The sequence below is a fragment of the Nerophis ophidion genome, linkage group LG20, assembly GCF_033978795.1.
Source record: "Nerophis ophidion isolate RoL-2023_Sa linkage group LG20, RoL_Noph_v1.0, whole genome shotgun sequence".
NCBI classification, from domain to species: Eukaryota; Metazoa; Chordata; class Actinopteri; order Syngnathiformes; family Syngnathidae; genus Nerophis; species Nerophis ophidion.
Genome location: NC_084630.1, coordinates 156,298 through 171,354, shown reverse-complemented (window position 1 = coordinate 171,354; position 15,057 = coordinate 156,298). Strand labels below are relative to the sequence as shown.

Below are 15,057 nucleotides of genomic sequence, written 5' to 3'. Positions count from 1 at the left end.
TATATATATATACACATGGGGACGGCGTGGCGAAGTTGGTAGAGTGGCTATGCCAGTAATCTGAGGGTTACTGGTTCAATCCCCACCTTCTACCGTCCTAGTCATGTCTGTTGTGTCCTTGGGCAAGACACTTCACCCTTGCTCCTGATGGGTCCTGGTGAGCGCCTTGCATGGCAGCTCCCTCCATCAGTGTGTGAATGTGTGTGTGAATGGGCGAATGTGGAAATACTGTCAAAGCGCTTTTAGCTCCTTAAAAAGGGGTTGAAAAGTGCTACACAAGTACAACCCATTTACCATTTTACCATTTACATACAAATATATATACACATATATACATAGAAATACATAAATACATATACATACACACACAGAGATATACAGTATATATACACATAAAACATACATATATACATGTATATTTGCATACATATACATACATGTATGTAAATATGTATGCATATATAAGTATGTATGCATACATATACATATAAACATAAATACATATACAAATACACACATATACATACACATTATTATATATATATATATATATATATATATATATATATATATTAATATATATATACCCATATACACACATATATACAAACACATACATATATATATATATACACATGTATCTATACATACATATATACACATATGTACATTTATACACATATACGTATGTGTATACACAAATGTACATACAAATACAAATATACACATACATACATATAAATATACACACACATAGATATAGAGTATAGATGTAGACAAACATACATATATGCATACACATACATACATGTATATATGTATGCATGTATAAGTATATGTATACATATTTACATACATACATGTATTTATACATACATATATATGTATATATACACATATAGATATACATATACATATAAATATATACACATACTATATACATATAGACGCACGAATACATGTATAGATATAAATATACATATGCATACAAAAAGTGGTATAGACCATTTAAAATCTCTTCTTACTGTCTAAATTACATTTTAACAAATAACTCTTTATCAAAATATTATCAGAGATTGTCATAGACCATGGACATATTCTCAGCCAAAAACCAAGGCACGAAAATTGCAAGTGATATTGAGCGACCAGCAGGACATTTCACCTCGAGAGATAGATCGCAGATGGAGAAAGAAATTCCCGTTTTGTGAGAAAAAGGTGAACAGAAGAGAGGAAAATACCAAAAGTTGTAGTGAGGAGCACGCACTGGTCAGCATACTTTTTCAATAAACTTGTCCAAATGATTTCATAGTGCAAAGAAGGATCCACTCGCTTTTCCACTGCGGGGGGAAGATGATGAAATGAAGATGACAGAAAGGTGACAGGAATAACCCAAAGCCCACGCTTGACTTTCACAGTCCAACGTTATGATTCACCTAACAAAACCGCTACACACACACACACACACACACACACACAAATCTGTGTCCGGCACCGACGGGACCGGGGGGATGAGAGAAGGCGTGGACTCGTAAGGGAGGGTTCTATTCCCTGGGTAACGGGCCTTGGCCGAGGAACTGAGAGGTGTTTTGGCTTGTGTTGCGTTCGGGGAGAGTGCAGCTTCTCCCAGAAGGAGGCTATAAAAAGACAAAGGAGACAGGAGGCCATGTGGAGAGACTGTTGAAAGGGAGCAAAAAACACCCACTCCAAAAAAAAAAGGAGACACATTTCAAACAAACAATACAAAATGACTTCCATGCAAACACCAAATTCCTGTGTTCGGCGTCTCTGTCTTGAGGGATTTAACCCGTTTTTTTTCTTCGACAGGACTTGTTTGCATGTCGGCCACACCTCACAGCATCCGGAAGAGGGACAAGTCATCACTTCAGTATGTTTGTCCAAAGTGACTTCTCTCTACTTGCACAAAAACCATTGCAGTAGATCAGGCAAGTCAAACTGGTTTTCATTGAGAACCACATGGCAGTTATGGTTGCCCTAAGAGGGCCGCTTTTAATATACATCCATCCATTTCCTACCGCTTATTCCCTTTGGGGTCGCGGGGGGCGCTGGTGCCTATCTCAGCGACAATCGGGCAGAAGGCGGCGTACACCCTGGACAAGTCGCCACCTCATCGCAGAATTATTGATGCTAAATATGCTAATTATCTTTCCATTCCAGGGTCAAATGTAACGATTACGAGGGCATCGTGATGCGGGTCATTCTCTCAATGATGCAGTCGGGCTCCAACACAGCGTGAAGGTAAGAAATAATTGAATTATTTAACACTAAAACAGACTAAGAACAGAAAAACTTGCACAAAGTACAAAAGGCAAAACAAAACTAAGCATGAGAGCTAGAGGAAAAAAAGGCTTAGCGTGGAAGCTAGCAAGTACAAACATGGAATTGGAATCATCCATTTCCTACCGCTTATTCCCTTTGGGGTCGCGGGGGGCGCTGGTGCCTATCTCAGCTACAATCGGGCAGAAGGCGTCGTACACCCTGGACAAGTCGCCACCTCATCGCAGAATTAATGATGCTAAATATCCTCATAATCTTTCCATTCCAGGGTCAAATCTAACGATTACGAGGGCATCGTGATGCGGGGCATTCTCTCAATGATGCAGTCGGGCTCCAACACAGCGTTAAGGTAAGAAATAATTGAATTATTTAACACTAAAAACAGACTAAGAACAGAAAAACTTGCACAAGGCACAAAAGGCAGAACAAAACTACTAGCATGAGAGCTACAGGAACAAAAGGCTTAGCGTGGAAGCTAGCAAGTACAAACATGGATTTGGAATCGGAATCGTCACTGTAGTGAAACACAAACTGCGTGTAACACAAACTAGGAAGCGAGAATGAGAGAACAAAGAAGGCAGGCTTAAATAAGGAGAGTAATTACAAACAGGTGTGAGTCCGGAAACAAGAAGCAGGTGAAACAAATAGGAAACTATGGTAACAGAACTATCAGGCTTCACGGTGGAAGAGGGGTTAGTGCGTCTGCCTCACAATAAGAAGGTCCTGCAGTCTTGGGTTCAATCCCGGGCTCGGGATCCTTCTGTGTGGAGTTTGCATGTTCTCCCCGTGAATGCGTGGGTTCCCTCCGGGTACTCCGGCTTCCTCCCACCTCCAAAGACATGCACCTGGGGATAGGCCCCTCCCACCTCCAAAGACATGCACCTGGGGATAGGCCCCTCCCACCTCCAAAGACATGCACCTGGGGATAGGCCCCTCCCACCTCCAAAGACATGCACCTGGGGATAGGTTGATTGGCAACACTAAATGGTCCATAGTGTGTGAATGTTGTCTGTCTATCTGTGTTGGCCCTGTGATGAGGTGGCGACTTGTCCAGGGTGTACCCCGCCCTCCGCCCGATTGTAGCTAAGATAGGTGCCAGCGCCCCCGCGACTCCAAAAGGGAATAAGCGGTAGAAAATGGATGGATGGTAACAGAACAAACCAGGAACTAAGGCAAACATTAGCAGAATATAATACAATAACGGAACAAAAGTAGAATATGATATGATCCGTACAGCGGATCATGACAAAATGGATGCCATCATAAAACTTGTATTCATTTTACAAGCAATGTTTTAAGTAGAGATGTCCGATAATGGCTTTTTTTTTCCGGAATTCCGATATTGTCCAACTCTTAATTACTAGTTCCGAAATCAACCGTCATTTTATTTTTTATATACAAACCCCGTTTCCATATGAGTTGGGAAATTGTGTTAGATGTAAATATAAACAGAATACAATGATTTGCAAATCCTTTTCAAGCCATATTCAGTTGAATATGCTACAAAGACAACATATTTCATGTTCAAACTGATAAACTTTATTTATTTTTTTTTGCAAATAATAATTAACTTACAATTTCATGGCTGCAACACATGCCAAAGTAGTTGGGAAAGGGCATGTTCACCACTGTGTTACATCACCTTTTCTTTTAACAACACTCAATAAACGTTTGGGAACTGAGGAAACTAATTGTTGAAGCTTTGAAAGTGGAATTCTTTCCCATTCTTGTTTTATGTAGAGCTTCAGTCCTTCAACAGTCCGGGGTCTCTGCTGTCCTATTTTACGCTTCATAATGCGTCACACATTTTCCATGGGAGACAGGTCTGGACTGCAGGCGGGCCAGGAAAATACCCGCACTCTTTTTTTTTACAAAGCACGTGTTGCAGCCGTGAAATTTTAAGATAATTATTATTTGCAAAAAAAATAAAGTTGATGAATTTGAACATCAAATATCTTGTTGTAGTTTATTCAACTGAATATGGCTTGAAAAGGATTTGCAAATCATTGTATTCTGTTTAAATTTACATCTAACACAATTTCCCAACTCATATAGATATGGAGTTTGTATATTTGAGCACTTTTGATATCCTTTACGTATGTCCTCTGTGTATTTAATTTATATTTGCATGCCTCAAGACATTATCTCTATTTAATATTGGCTGTATTTCTGATTTTGTTACGGCGCACGCGCAGTCTGTTTTTCCCTCTTCTGTGAGAGCACCTAGAAGCTTCGCTGTGAGCGCCGCCAGACACGCGCTCGCCGCACAGACTGGGGCGGCATAGCTCGGTTGGTAGAGCGGCCGTGCCAGCAACTTGAGGGTTGCATGTTCGATTCCCGCTTCCGCCATCCTAGTCACTGCCGTTGTGTCCTTGGGCAAGACACTTCACCCACCTGCTCCCAGTGCCACCCACACTGCTTTAAATGTAACTTAGATATTGGGTTTCACTATGTAAAGTGCTTTGAGTCACTAGAGAAAAAGCGCTATAAAAATATAATTCACTTCACTTCATTTCCCAGACCGCGCCCACTCACAGCCCCAGTCGGAGGCAATCTGCAATCAACGCATCTGGGTTTAATAACGGACGACAGGATAAAGAGCCTCGTCGCTGACCTCCCTTCGACGGAACGTAGCTCTGTTCGCAGAAAACTTTGCGTCTCCGACTTCCCTCCTGATCTCGCTCGTTTGCTTGTTTCCTCGTGCCTTTTTCATGATCCCATTTTTGTGTCTTGTTTTCCCCCACAGTCACTCGTGTCTCAGCTTCCACTGTTGCCTTTCCCCCCTGGACCTTGTTTGCCCTCCCCGATCCTTGACCCCTGCTTTGGAGTTCCGGACTTCTCCTTCCTGCCTACGACCCCGCTCGGACCTCGGACGTCTTGGCTTCTTCCCCTCGGATTCGGACGCTGTACATCCACTTAAACAAACCTCACGGTATTTACATACAGTTAATTTCCACACATAGTTTTCTATTCAAACACATGGTAGCATACACACCCCATACAATCATCAAGCACTCAATAAATCTGTTGAGCTTGATCCATTGTTGTCGTGCCGTCTCCTTCCCCAGTCCTTACATAACAGATTTTTGTTTGTGTGCCATGTTGTTCCAGACCACAGCAAACATTACCTAGCTTGCAAAGATTATAATGAATCCATTAGAAGAAGACAGGCTGCAGTTTCCTTCAACTTGGACACACACATTCTGGCCATTCTAAACCAGTAATTTCCAGAAGTTATCTCACACTCTGATAAACCTATGTTTTATTAATGTTTTCCAATGTAAAAAAATATATTCACATTTCAAAATTTCTGTAACGAATATTTGCGTCAGCATGAGACACAAATCAATTTTGATAGTAGGCTACTATTGTTGTGTTTTTACTGTTTTCCTGCCTTCTCTTTGGTCTGCAGCTGTGCTTTTAGTGATTCGTCCTCGGCGAGGGGCGGACCTTGAGGCCCACCTGTTTGCAATTAGCACACCGGTATTTAGGCTCATCACTGTCAGCTTGGCTTCGCCGGTTATTTTCTCCGGTACTCCTGTCGTGCATGCACCTGCTTCACCAGACCTGGTATGTTTTCGCTACTTTGTCCTGAATTCCCTAAACTCTTGTGTGTTTATCTCCTAGTCCGCCTGAGGTAAAAGGATTACTTTTGTTGGACTCTTGCCCTACTCAGTGTGCCCTGGCCCTTTCTCCTGCCGAAATCTGAGGAACCTATTTTGGCCAGATTTCATGGTGTGCGTTTCTGCCCCATCACCCTTAGTTATCCTTTTTTGTCTAATGAAATGTTTTCATTTTTATATAATTCCACCTTGTCCCTCGTCTCTACATCCTGGTGTCACACCCACTTGACTAAGACTTTAACAACTATAGCTAATATAGACACTTACATCATGTGTTGCCTTCACTATAACACTAATATAAGACTTTTAATTTCCAGACAGATTTTTTTTTCTTGTATTTTTGGTCCAATATGGCTCTTTCGACATTTTGGGTTGCCGACCCCTGGTCTAGAGTCACACGCAGATGGATGCATGATTCCACGAGCATGTTCTCTGCTTGTCGGACCTCAGATGTCTGAACCATGAGGTTATATAAAAAATAAAAAAAATAAAAAGAAAGTTGGCTCTTCTTTGTGGATGACAGGCATAAAATGTCTGCCGGCATTCCTGCTGCAACACAAATCAAAATGAAACCCAATCCAAAGCCTGTCTCTGCTTTTGTTTTAACTCCCGTCTTGGCCACCGTCACCGCCCGACCACGGGCATCGCATCCAGGGATGGGTTTGAAGGGGATGAGGTATGAAAGCCGTAGATAAGGAGAAATCTCTAAAGTCAATTCTGAACATTTACAATCGGCTCTTTTGGATGATTGCCTGGGGGAGGGGGCGGGTCCGGGGGGGGGGGGGGGTGCATTCCCCACATGAGGGTTGTCTTGCTTTGAGTAAGGTGCGGGAGGACGGCGCCTGTAGTTCAAACACGCAACGCAGACTTTTCTGTTTAACCTGGGAGGTCCAGATAAGCCCCCCCCGCCCCATTTTGTTTTATTGTATTATCTTCAGTATGTGCTCCCAGTACTGTATGCCAAAGCGACCATGCCCTCGGTGCACCTGAACCACGACATATTAGACTTGGAGGAGCATTAAGGATGGGTACCTTATTCGGTACGTTTGCCGAACTGACCAAAGTTTGTCGGTACTACCGGGTACCGAGACATGTAACACCAAATGCTACAATAATACCTACTATCTAAGGCAGGGGTCGGGAACCTTTTTGGCTGAGAGAGCCAAAAAGCCAAATATTTCAAAAAGTATTTCCGTAAGAGCCATATAATATTTTTCTCAACACTGAACACAACTAAATGTGTGCATTTTTAAGTAAGACCAACATTTCTAGAGTATAAGAGGTCTCTTATTCTTTGTAATAACATTGTTATTCTCAAGCTAACTGTGGAGGGGGCGTGGCCTGCGAGCCTGCAGCGAACTGGGGTGTGCCAGGACAGGCCTCGAAATCAGCGACAAGTGCGTGGATGGTCCACCAGGGCCTTGATATCTAATCACCTGTCGCTCTGTTATAAGCCACAGCCAGTAGGAGAGACAGGGTTGGGGCTGGAGCCAGAGCGCGAGCAAGAACGAAAGACAAAAATACAATTGCTGGAAAGCAACTGAGAGATTATTGAAAAATAAAACAATATTGTAACCCTGAAACAGGCTCTCATTTCGGTGCTTGGTGGTCTGAAGAACCCCCAGGAGGGCAAGCCCCACACTAACCAATAATAAATAAATAACTTCTTAACATTACGCAACTTCTTTAACAGGTGCGGTAGAAAACGGATGGATGGAATAAAAATGCATGAGGATGTTTTATATTTTGAACATTATTTTTAACACTGTGATTACAAGTGGAATCATTCATTACTTTTCATGCTAAGCAATGTCAGCTCAGATTTATCAGAGCCAGATGCAGTCATCAAAAGAGCCACATCTGGCTCTAGAGCCATAGGTTCCCTACCCCTGATCTAAGGTCACGTCCTGTTGCAGACTCACACACTTGGTTGGGAAACAATCAGTCGAGCACTCAGAGCAAACTCAGACAGCCTCTTTGTTACGATGGTAATCATTTTCCATGCCAACAAAACATTTCAAAATGCAAGCTCGATGCTAATTTACATTGTATTTACCATAGACATGCTAAAGATTATCATTAGCGATTTTATATGATACACATTTATACGCATATATACACACGCTAGTGGGGTGTATAAAATAGTCAGGATCGTCATGGATACAAAGGATTCTGGGTATTTGTTGTGTTGCGTTTATCTTGTGTTACTGGGAGAATGTTCTCCCGAAATGTGTTTGTCAATCTTATTTGGTGTGGCTTCACAGTGTGGCGCATATTACTAAGAGTGTTAAAATGGTTTATATCACAACCATTAGTGTACTCTGTGTCACCCAGTATGCCTTGCAGTCGTGTGGTGTTGTTGCAGAAGTCACACACAACATGTTGCTGGACTGACAAACGGTTCGAACATGTTGTAGAAGGCGACAAAGCCAATGGCTTCATAGCACGCCCTAATAATTATTATCTGGGTGACTGCCGGCAGTCATTCTAGAGCAGGGGTGCCCATTACGTCGATTGCGAGCTACCAGTTGATCGCGGATTGTGTGTTAGTCGATCGCCAGCCAGGCATTTAAAAAAATAGACCTAAAAATTAGCGATCATCAATCTTTACCAAGACCTCACTTTCGTCACTTGATTGACATTCACGACACCTGGGGGGGTCTTGTATAATCATCATTGTCACCGACGTCCCACTGGGTGTGAGTTTTCCTTGCCCTTATGTGGGCCTACCGAGGATGTCGAAGTGGTTTGTGCAGCCCTTTGAGACACTAGTGATTTAGGGCTATATAAGTAAACATTGATTGATTGATTGATTGTGAGATGACACTGGCTGCTGCAATCTCATTATCAATCAATCAATCAATCAATGTTTACTTATATAGCCCTAAATCACTAGTGTCTCAAAGGGCTGCACAAACCACTACGACATCCTCGGTAGGCCCACATAAGGGCAAGGAAAACTCACACCCAGTGGGACGTCGGTGACAATGATGTTAAGAAAAAATATTAAGAAAAAGTGATAGACAGGAAGACGAGAAACACTTTTTATTTCAACACATTCGAGCCGTACCTGCTGTTAAAACTCTAAAGGCCGACTGCACAGTTCCTATCTTCACAATAAAAGCGCTGCTTCCTCTTGCCTGCGCTAACAAAATAAGAGTCTCAGAAAGCCGGCGTGCACAAGCTAGTAAGCTACGGATCTAATGGATTTCTTGCAAAGTGTTTAAAAACGAGTATGGAAGCTGGACAAATTAAATGCCAAAAACCAACCACTTTCATGTGGTACTGGACAGAAAGGAGGACTTTAGTTCTCCTCCATTTGAAGATGGCGACGTTATCCGCACTTCTGTCGGATTCCATCCATCCATCCATTTTCTACCGCTTAATCCCTTTCGGGGTCGCGAGGGGCGCTGGCGCCTATCTCAGCTACAATCGGGCGGAAGGCAGGGTAAACCCTGGACAAGTCGCCACCTCATCGCAGGGCCAACACAGATAGACAGACAACATTCACACACTAGGGACCATTTAGTGTTGCCAATCCATCAATGCAATTCCGAATCAGGTAATACTTATATATTATTGTCTTCATGAAAGAAAGGACTCTATTTGTGTTAATCAGTATTGCATTATCATTCAAAACCTTTAATCTGTTAACAAAAACGTATGTTTCATAAATAAAAACATATAAATTATATATATGAATGAGGTAGATCCCCTCGACTCGGTCAATTGAAAAGTAGCTCGCCTGCAGAAGAAGTGTGGGCACCCCTGCACTAGAGTATATTAGCGCCTCCTATTGTCTTCTTCGCTTTGTGACACGGGTCCTAATTGGCTCTTTGAATGGCAAAGGATACCGATCCCAGAACCATGTATATCAAATATTTCCGGATGGTTCAATCGCCACCCGCCCGAATCTAATTAAAATGTATTTTTTCGTCATGTCACCCGCCCGAGCCGCGGTTTATCCATGGACTACGCGGATGAGACCGCAAACCGCGCATCTCTACTTTGTAGCATATTCAACTGAATATGGCTTGAAAAGGATTTGCAAATCATTGTATTCTGTTTATATTTACATCTAACACCATTTCCCAACTCATATGGAAACGGGGTTTGTAGATGTTTTTTTCCTTCTTTATTATGCATTTTCGGCAGGTGCGACTTATACTCGGAAAAATATGCTATGTGTGAGGAGGACTAGTGTGGCCTTGAACACATTGCGAGCAAGGCGGGGATCTTTGCTCCCAAGAAATCCTTTCTAAGCCCATTAGAGTGTGAAGTTTACCCATCAAATTGCAGTGTCTGGTAGTACCAAATGTTTTTTTTAAATTCCATCCTGAAGCCTCCCTTAGTGCGGGGCTGTGTGGCCAAGCTGTTAGCCATTACGCCGACAGCCACGCACACACATCTCCACATCTGCTCCTCCGCAGCTCGCACACACCACGCCAATTACATATTGTTGTTCTTTTTGACATGTAATGTTTTTCATAATCAGATAATTGCTCGACCCTTCAAGCTAAACCCGAACAGATTTTTTTTTCTCTCCCTCTCTCTGTCTCTCTCTCTCTGTGTGTGTGTGTGTGTGTGTGTGTGTGTGTGTGTGTGTGTGTGTGTGTGTGTGTGTGTGTGTGTGTGTGTGTGTGTGTGTGTGTACGCTCCGAAGTGGCGTGCCAAAACGACTTCCTCCAAACACGACGGCGGCGAGGTTTTTGTGTGTGTTTAGTTGAGAGGACGTTTTGTAAGAATTACAAATGAACCCCATGAATAATGGGAGTGGGTAATTACTGGAAGGCCTCAATGAAATGTGTCCACATGCAGGGGGGGGGACACACGAAAGACTCTCCCTCTCCGCGACAAGAATCTGTCAGTTCCTAAATACTTGCATGTGAAAAGAGCCACGGCGGATGTATCGGGAAGCCTGATTCGGTCATGTGGACGCTAATTATTACGTCTGGCAATCACGCACAGCTGCAGAAGGCCACAACAGCAGCCATCCATCCGTTTCCTACCGCTTGTCTCTTTCAGGGTTGCTGAAAGGATTTAGTAGAGAACATCGACGATAAAGTTGGCAACTTTTGGTCGCTAATAAAAAAGCCTTGCCTGTAGCGGAAGTAGCAGACGATGTGCGCGTGATGTCACGGGTTGTGGAGCTCCTCACATCTGAACATTGTTTACAATCATGGCCACCAGCAGCGAGAGCGATTCGGACCGAGAAAGTGACGATTTCCCCATTAATTTGAGCGAGGATGAACGATTCGTGGATGAGGAAAGTGAGAGTGAAGGACTAGAAAAAAAAAAAGACAAAGCAGTGGGAGCGATTCAGATGTTAGACAAATTTACTAGGATAATTCTGGAAAATCCCTCATCTGCTTATTGTGTTACTAGTGTTTTAGTGAGATTATATGGTCGTACCTGTAATAACTGAAGGTCGGCCCCGCACCTTTCTTCAGCACCAGTCGACGGGTGGTGACGATACCCATCTCAACGGACCCTCTTCGAAACACGATCTTTCGAAATGATCGCTACATAATACACTGTACTTTGTGTCTTTGGTCCAATCCAACCGTGTTAGCTTGACATCTCTGTTTGTCAAGTTCTTCAGGTTTTTCGCAGCTGTGCCCAAACTCGAAAGGGCCAGTGGGACTCAAAAAGGACACAAAGTGACAACGCAATCCTCTTTCCTTGTGATTTGTTGATATTTGATTTGAAGCGATCAAATAAACTGGGTTATTGGCGTAAATGAATGGATGAAATGAATGAATAGTCGAATAGTCGGTAGTTAAATAGTAGAATAGTTGATTAGTGGATAGTTGATTAGCTGAATTGTAGAATAGCCAATTAGTTGGATAGTAAAATAGACAATTAGGTTGATAACCTTAATCCAACAGAACAAAAAAAGAACACATTAGTGTTTCATAAACATACATCAAAATACATGCTTTGCTTTCTTTTTAAATCAATCCAAACAAAATTAATTTCCACTGATAGGGACTAGGTGTAAGAATAAACTTAAACATTTTCAATAATATGAAAGAAATTAAATTCAAACAATCCAAGAATAAACTTAAACATCACTGATAACTTTTAAATTTACTTTCAGTCAACTTTAACAATTTGTAAACATCAGTGAAATGATCTCCTTTAAACATTTTCCCCAGTGAAATTATTTTCTTGAAACATTCCCCTCAGTCCAAACAAACACTTCTTTCCTTTGCTTTTCTCACCAGTTGCGTCTTCTGAGTCCACACAAGAGCTGTCTTCCTTCCTCTCAGCCTCAAGTCAAAAAGGTGACTGACTGAAGCCCAAACATTTTAAGCATGTGCTCTGAGCAGGTGAACAGGTGAACTCAATCAAGTCAATCTGGTGGAAGCAGGTGGAGATGTTCAGCCCTCAGCTCTCACTGTTGCCCCTTCAGGCCTGGAGTGTGCTCTGCAAATCAGTGGTGTTTGTGCTGCTCTGTCTTTTGACTTGACATCTCTGTTCCATAGTGAAGCTTCACTGTCATCTTTCGGGAATGTAAACTATGAAACACCGGCTGTGTTTGTGTTGCCAAAAGCGGCCGCAATACACAGCTTCCCACCTACAGCTTTCTTCTTTGACGTCTCCATTATTCATTGAACAAATTGCAAAAGATTCAGCAACACACGGGGTCCAGAATACTGTGGAATTATGCGATGTAAACAGACGACTTATAGCTGGGAACAGTGCTGGAACAAAATGTCATCAACAATGTTTGACGTCACGTGCACGCGTCATCATACCGCGACGTTTTAACATGATACTTCTGTGCGAAATTTAAAATTGCAATTTAGTAAACTAAAGCGGCCGTATTGTCATGTGTTGCAATGTTAATATTTCATCATTGATATATAAACTATCAGACTGTGTGGTCGCTAGTAGTGGCTTTCAGTAGGCCTTTCACACTCACATTCACACACTAGGGACCATTTTGTTTGCCAATCAACCTATCCCCAGGTGCATATTTTTGGCGGTGGGAACCCACGCAGTCACGGGGAGAACATGCAAACTCAACACAGAAAGATCCCGAGCCCGGGATTGAACTCAGGACCTTTGTACTGTGAGGCACATGCAGTAACCCCAGTCCACCGTGCTGCCCGACAGCAGCCATTGAAACCCAAATAGACTCCTCTTAATGGGGGAATCTTTAGTCTGGGATGGTGTTTCTGAATCTAATTAGAAAAAAAATGCATGGGTGTGGACAGCAGTCACAGGACTTGGACTCGACTTAGTGACTCGGGACCGGTCTCGGACTTTATAGTCAGACAACTTCAAAACATTTGAGGCGATTTAGTGAGTGCGTTTAGTAAAGTTAAAGTACCAATGATTGTCACACACACACACAAGGTGTGGCAGAATTATCTTTGCATTTGACCCATCACCCTTGATCATCCCCCTGGGAGGTGAGGGGAGCAGTGAGCAGCAGCGGTGGCTGCGCCCGGGAATAATTTTTGGTGATTTAACCCCCAATTCCAACCCTTGATGCTGAGTGCCAAGCAGGGAGGTAATGGCTCCCATTTTTATAGTCTTTGGTATGACTCGGCCGAGGTTTGAATGATAAATGATAAATGGGTTGTACTTGTAGAGCACTTTTCTACCTTCAAGCGCTTTGACACTACTTCCACATTTACCCATTCACACACTGATGGAGGGAGCTGCCATGCAAGGTGCCAACCAGCACCCATCAGGAGCAAGGGTGAAGTGTCTTGCTCAGGACACAACGGACGTGACGAAGTTGGTACTAGGTGGGATTTGAACCAGGGCCCCTCAGGTTGCGCACGGCCACTCTCCCACTGCGCCACGCCGTCCCTATATATATATATATATATATATATATATATATATATATATATATATATATATATATATATATATATATATATATATATATATATATATATATATATATATATATGAACTCATGACCTACTGATCTCAGGGTGGACACTCTTTCGTCTGGTGATGATTTGGCTTCAAGCGGGAAGATGTCAAACAGACAACCGTAATTTGTCAAGTGTGGGGCAAAAGGTTTGCTACAAAAATTAGCATTACCACTAATATGTAGCATCATTTGAAAATGTGCATCGTATCTGGTCACACGTGTGTGTGTACATACATATATATATATATACATACATACATATATATACACATACATATATATATATACATACATATATACACATACATACATACATATATATACATATATACACATACATACATACATATATATACATATACATACATACATACATATACATACATACATACATACATATATATATATATATATATATATATATATATATATATATATATATATATATATATAGTGTGTATGTGTATATATACATGTATGTATCTGTTTATATTATTTATTTTTTTGTTTATTTAATTGATGTATTTGTAAATACTATAGTTTTTGTTTCTTTGTTTTTGTTTTTTCTGTTTGTTTTTTTGCGGTTTTATTTGGGGGGGGTGGTATGATGGGGATATAAACAAAAAAATACTTTTGACAGTTAGGGCAGGCAACAGCTATATGATGTATGTGAATATGATGTAATGCAGTGGTTCTCAAATGGGGGTACGCGTACCCCTGGGGGTACTTGAAGGTATGCCAAGGGGTACGTGAGATTTTTGAAAATATTCTAAAAAATAGCAACAATTCAAAAATCCTTTATAAATATATTTATTGAATAATATTTCAACAAAATATGAATGTAAGTTGACAGCTAGATTTTTTGTGGACATGTTCCATAAATATTGATGTTAAAGATTTTTTTTTTTTTGTGAAGGAATGTTTAGAAGTAAGTTGATGAATCCAGATGGATCTCTATTACAATCCCCAAAGAGGACACTTTAAGTTGATGATTACTTCTATGTGGAGAAATATTTATACTTGAATCACTTGTTTATTTTTCAACAAGTATTTTAGTTATTTTTACATCTTTTTTTTCCAAATAGTTCAAGAAAGAAGAAAGAGTCCTTCGATGAGCTGGCGACTTGTCCAGGGTGTATCCCGCCTTCCGCCCGATTGTAGCTGAGATAGGCGCCAGCGCCCCCCGCGACCCCAAAAGGGAATAAGCGGTAGAAAATGGATGGGATGGAGTTCAAGAAA

The 15,057-nt window shown here is 41.7% G+C and overlaps 1 long non-coding RNA gene across 2 annotated transcripts; it reads left to right on the top strand.

Moving 5' to 3' along the window:
• Positions 1-1,144: 1,144 nt before the first annotated feature.
• Positions 1,145-5,833, top strand: LOC133538549 (uncharacterized). 2 transcript variants are annotated; one of them, XR_009803027.1, is made up of 4 exons: positions 1,145-1,885; positions 2,176-2,256; positions 2,564-2,644; positions 4,816-5,833. It is a non-coding gene; the product is annotated as an uncharacterized LOC133538549 (long non-coding RNA). The 2 variants fall into 2 exon arrangements; XR_009803026.1 differs by lacking the exon at positions 1,145-1,885 and having other exon boundaries at positions 1,975-2,256.
• Positions 5,834-15,057: the final 9,224 nt, after the last annotated feature.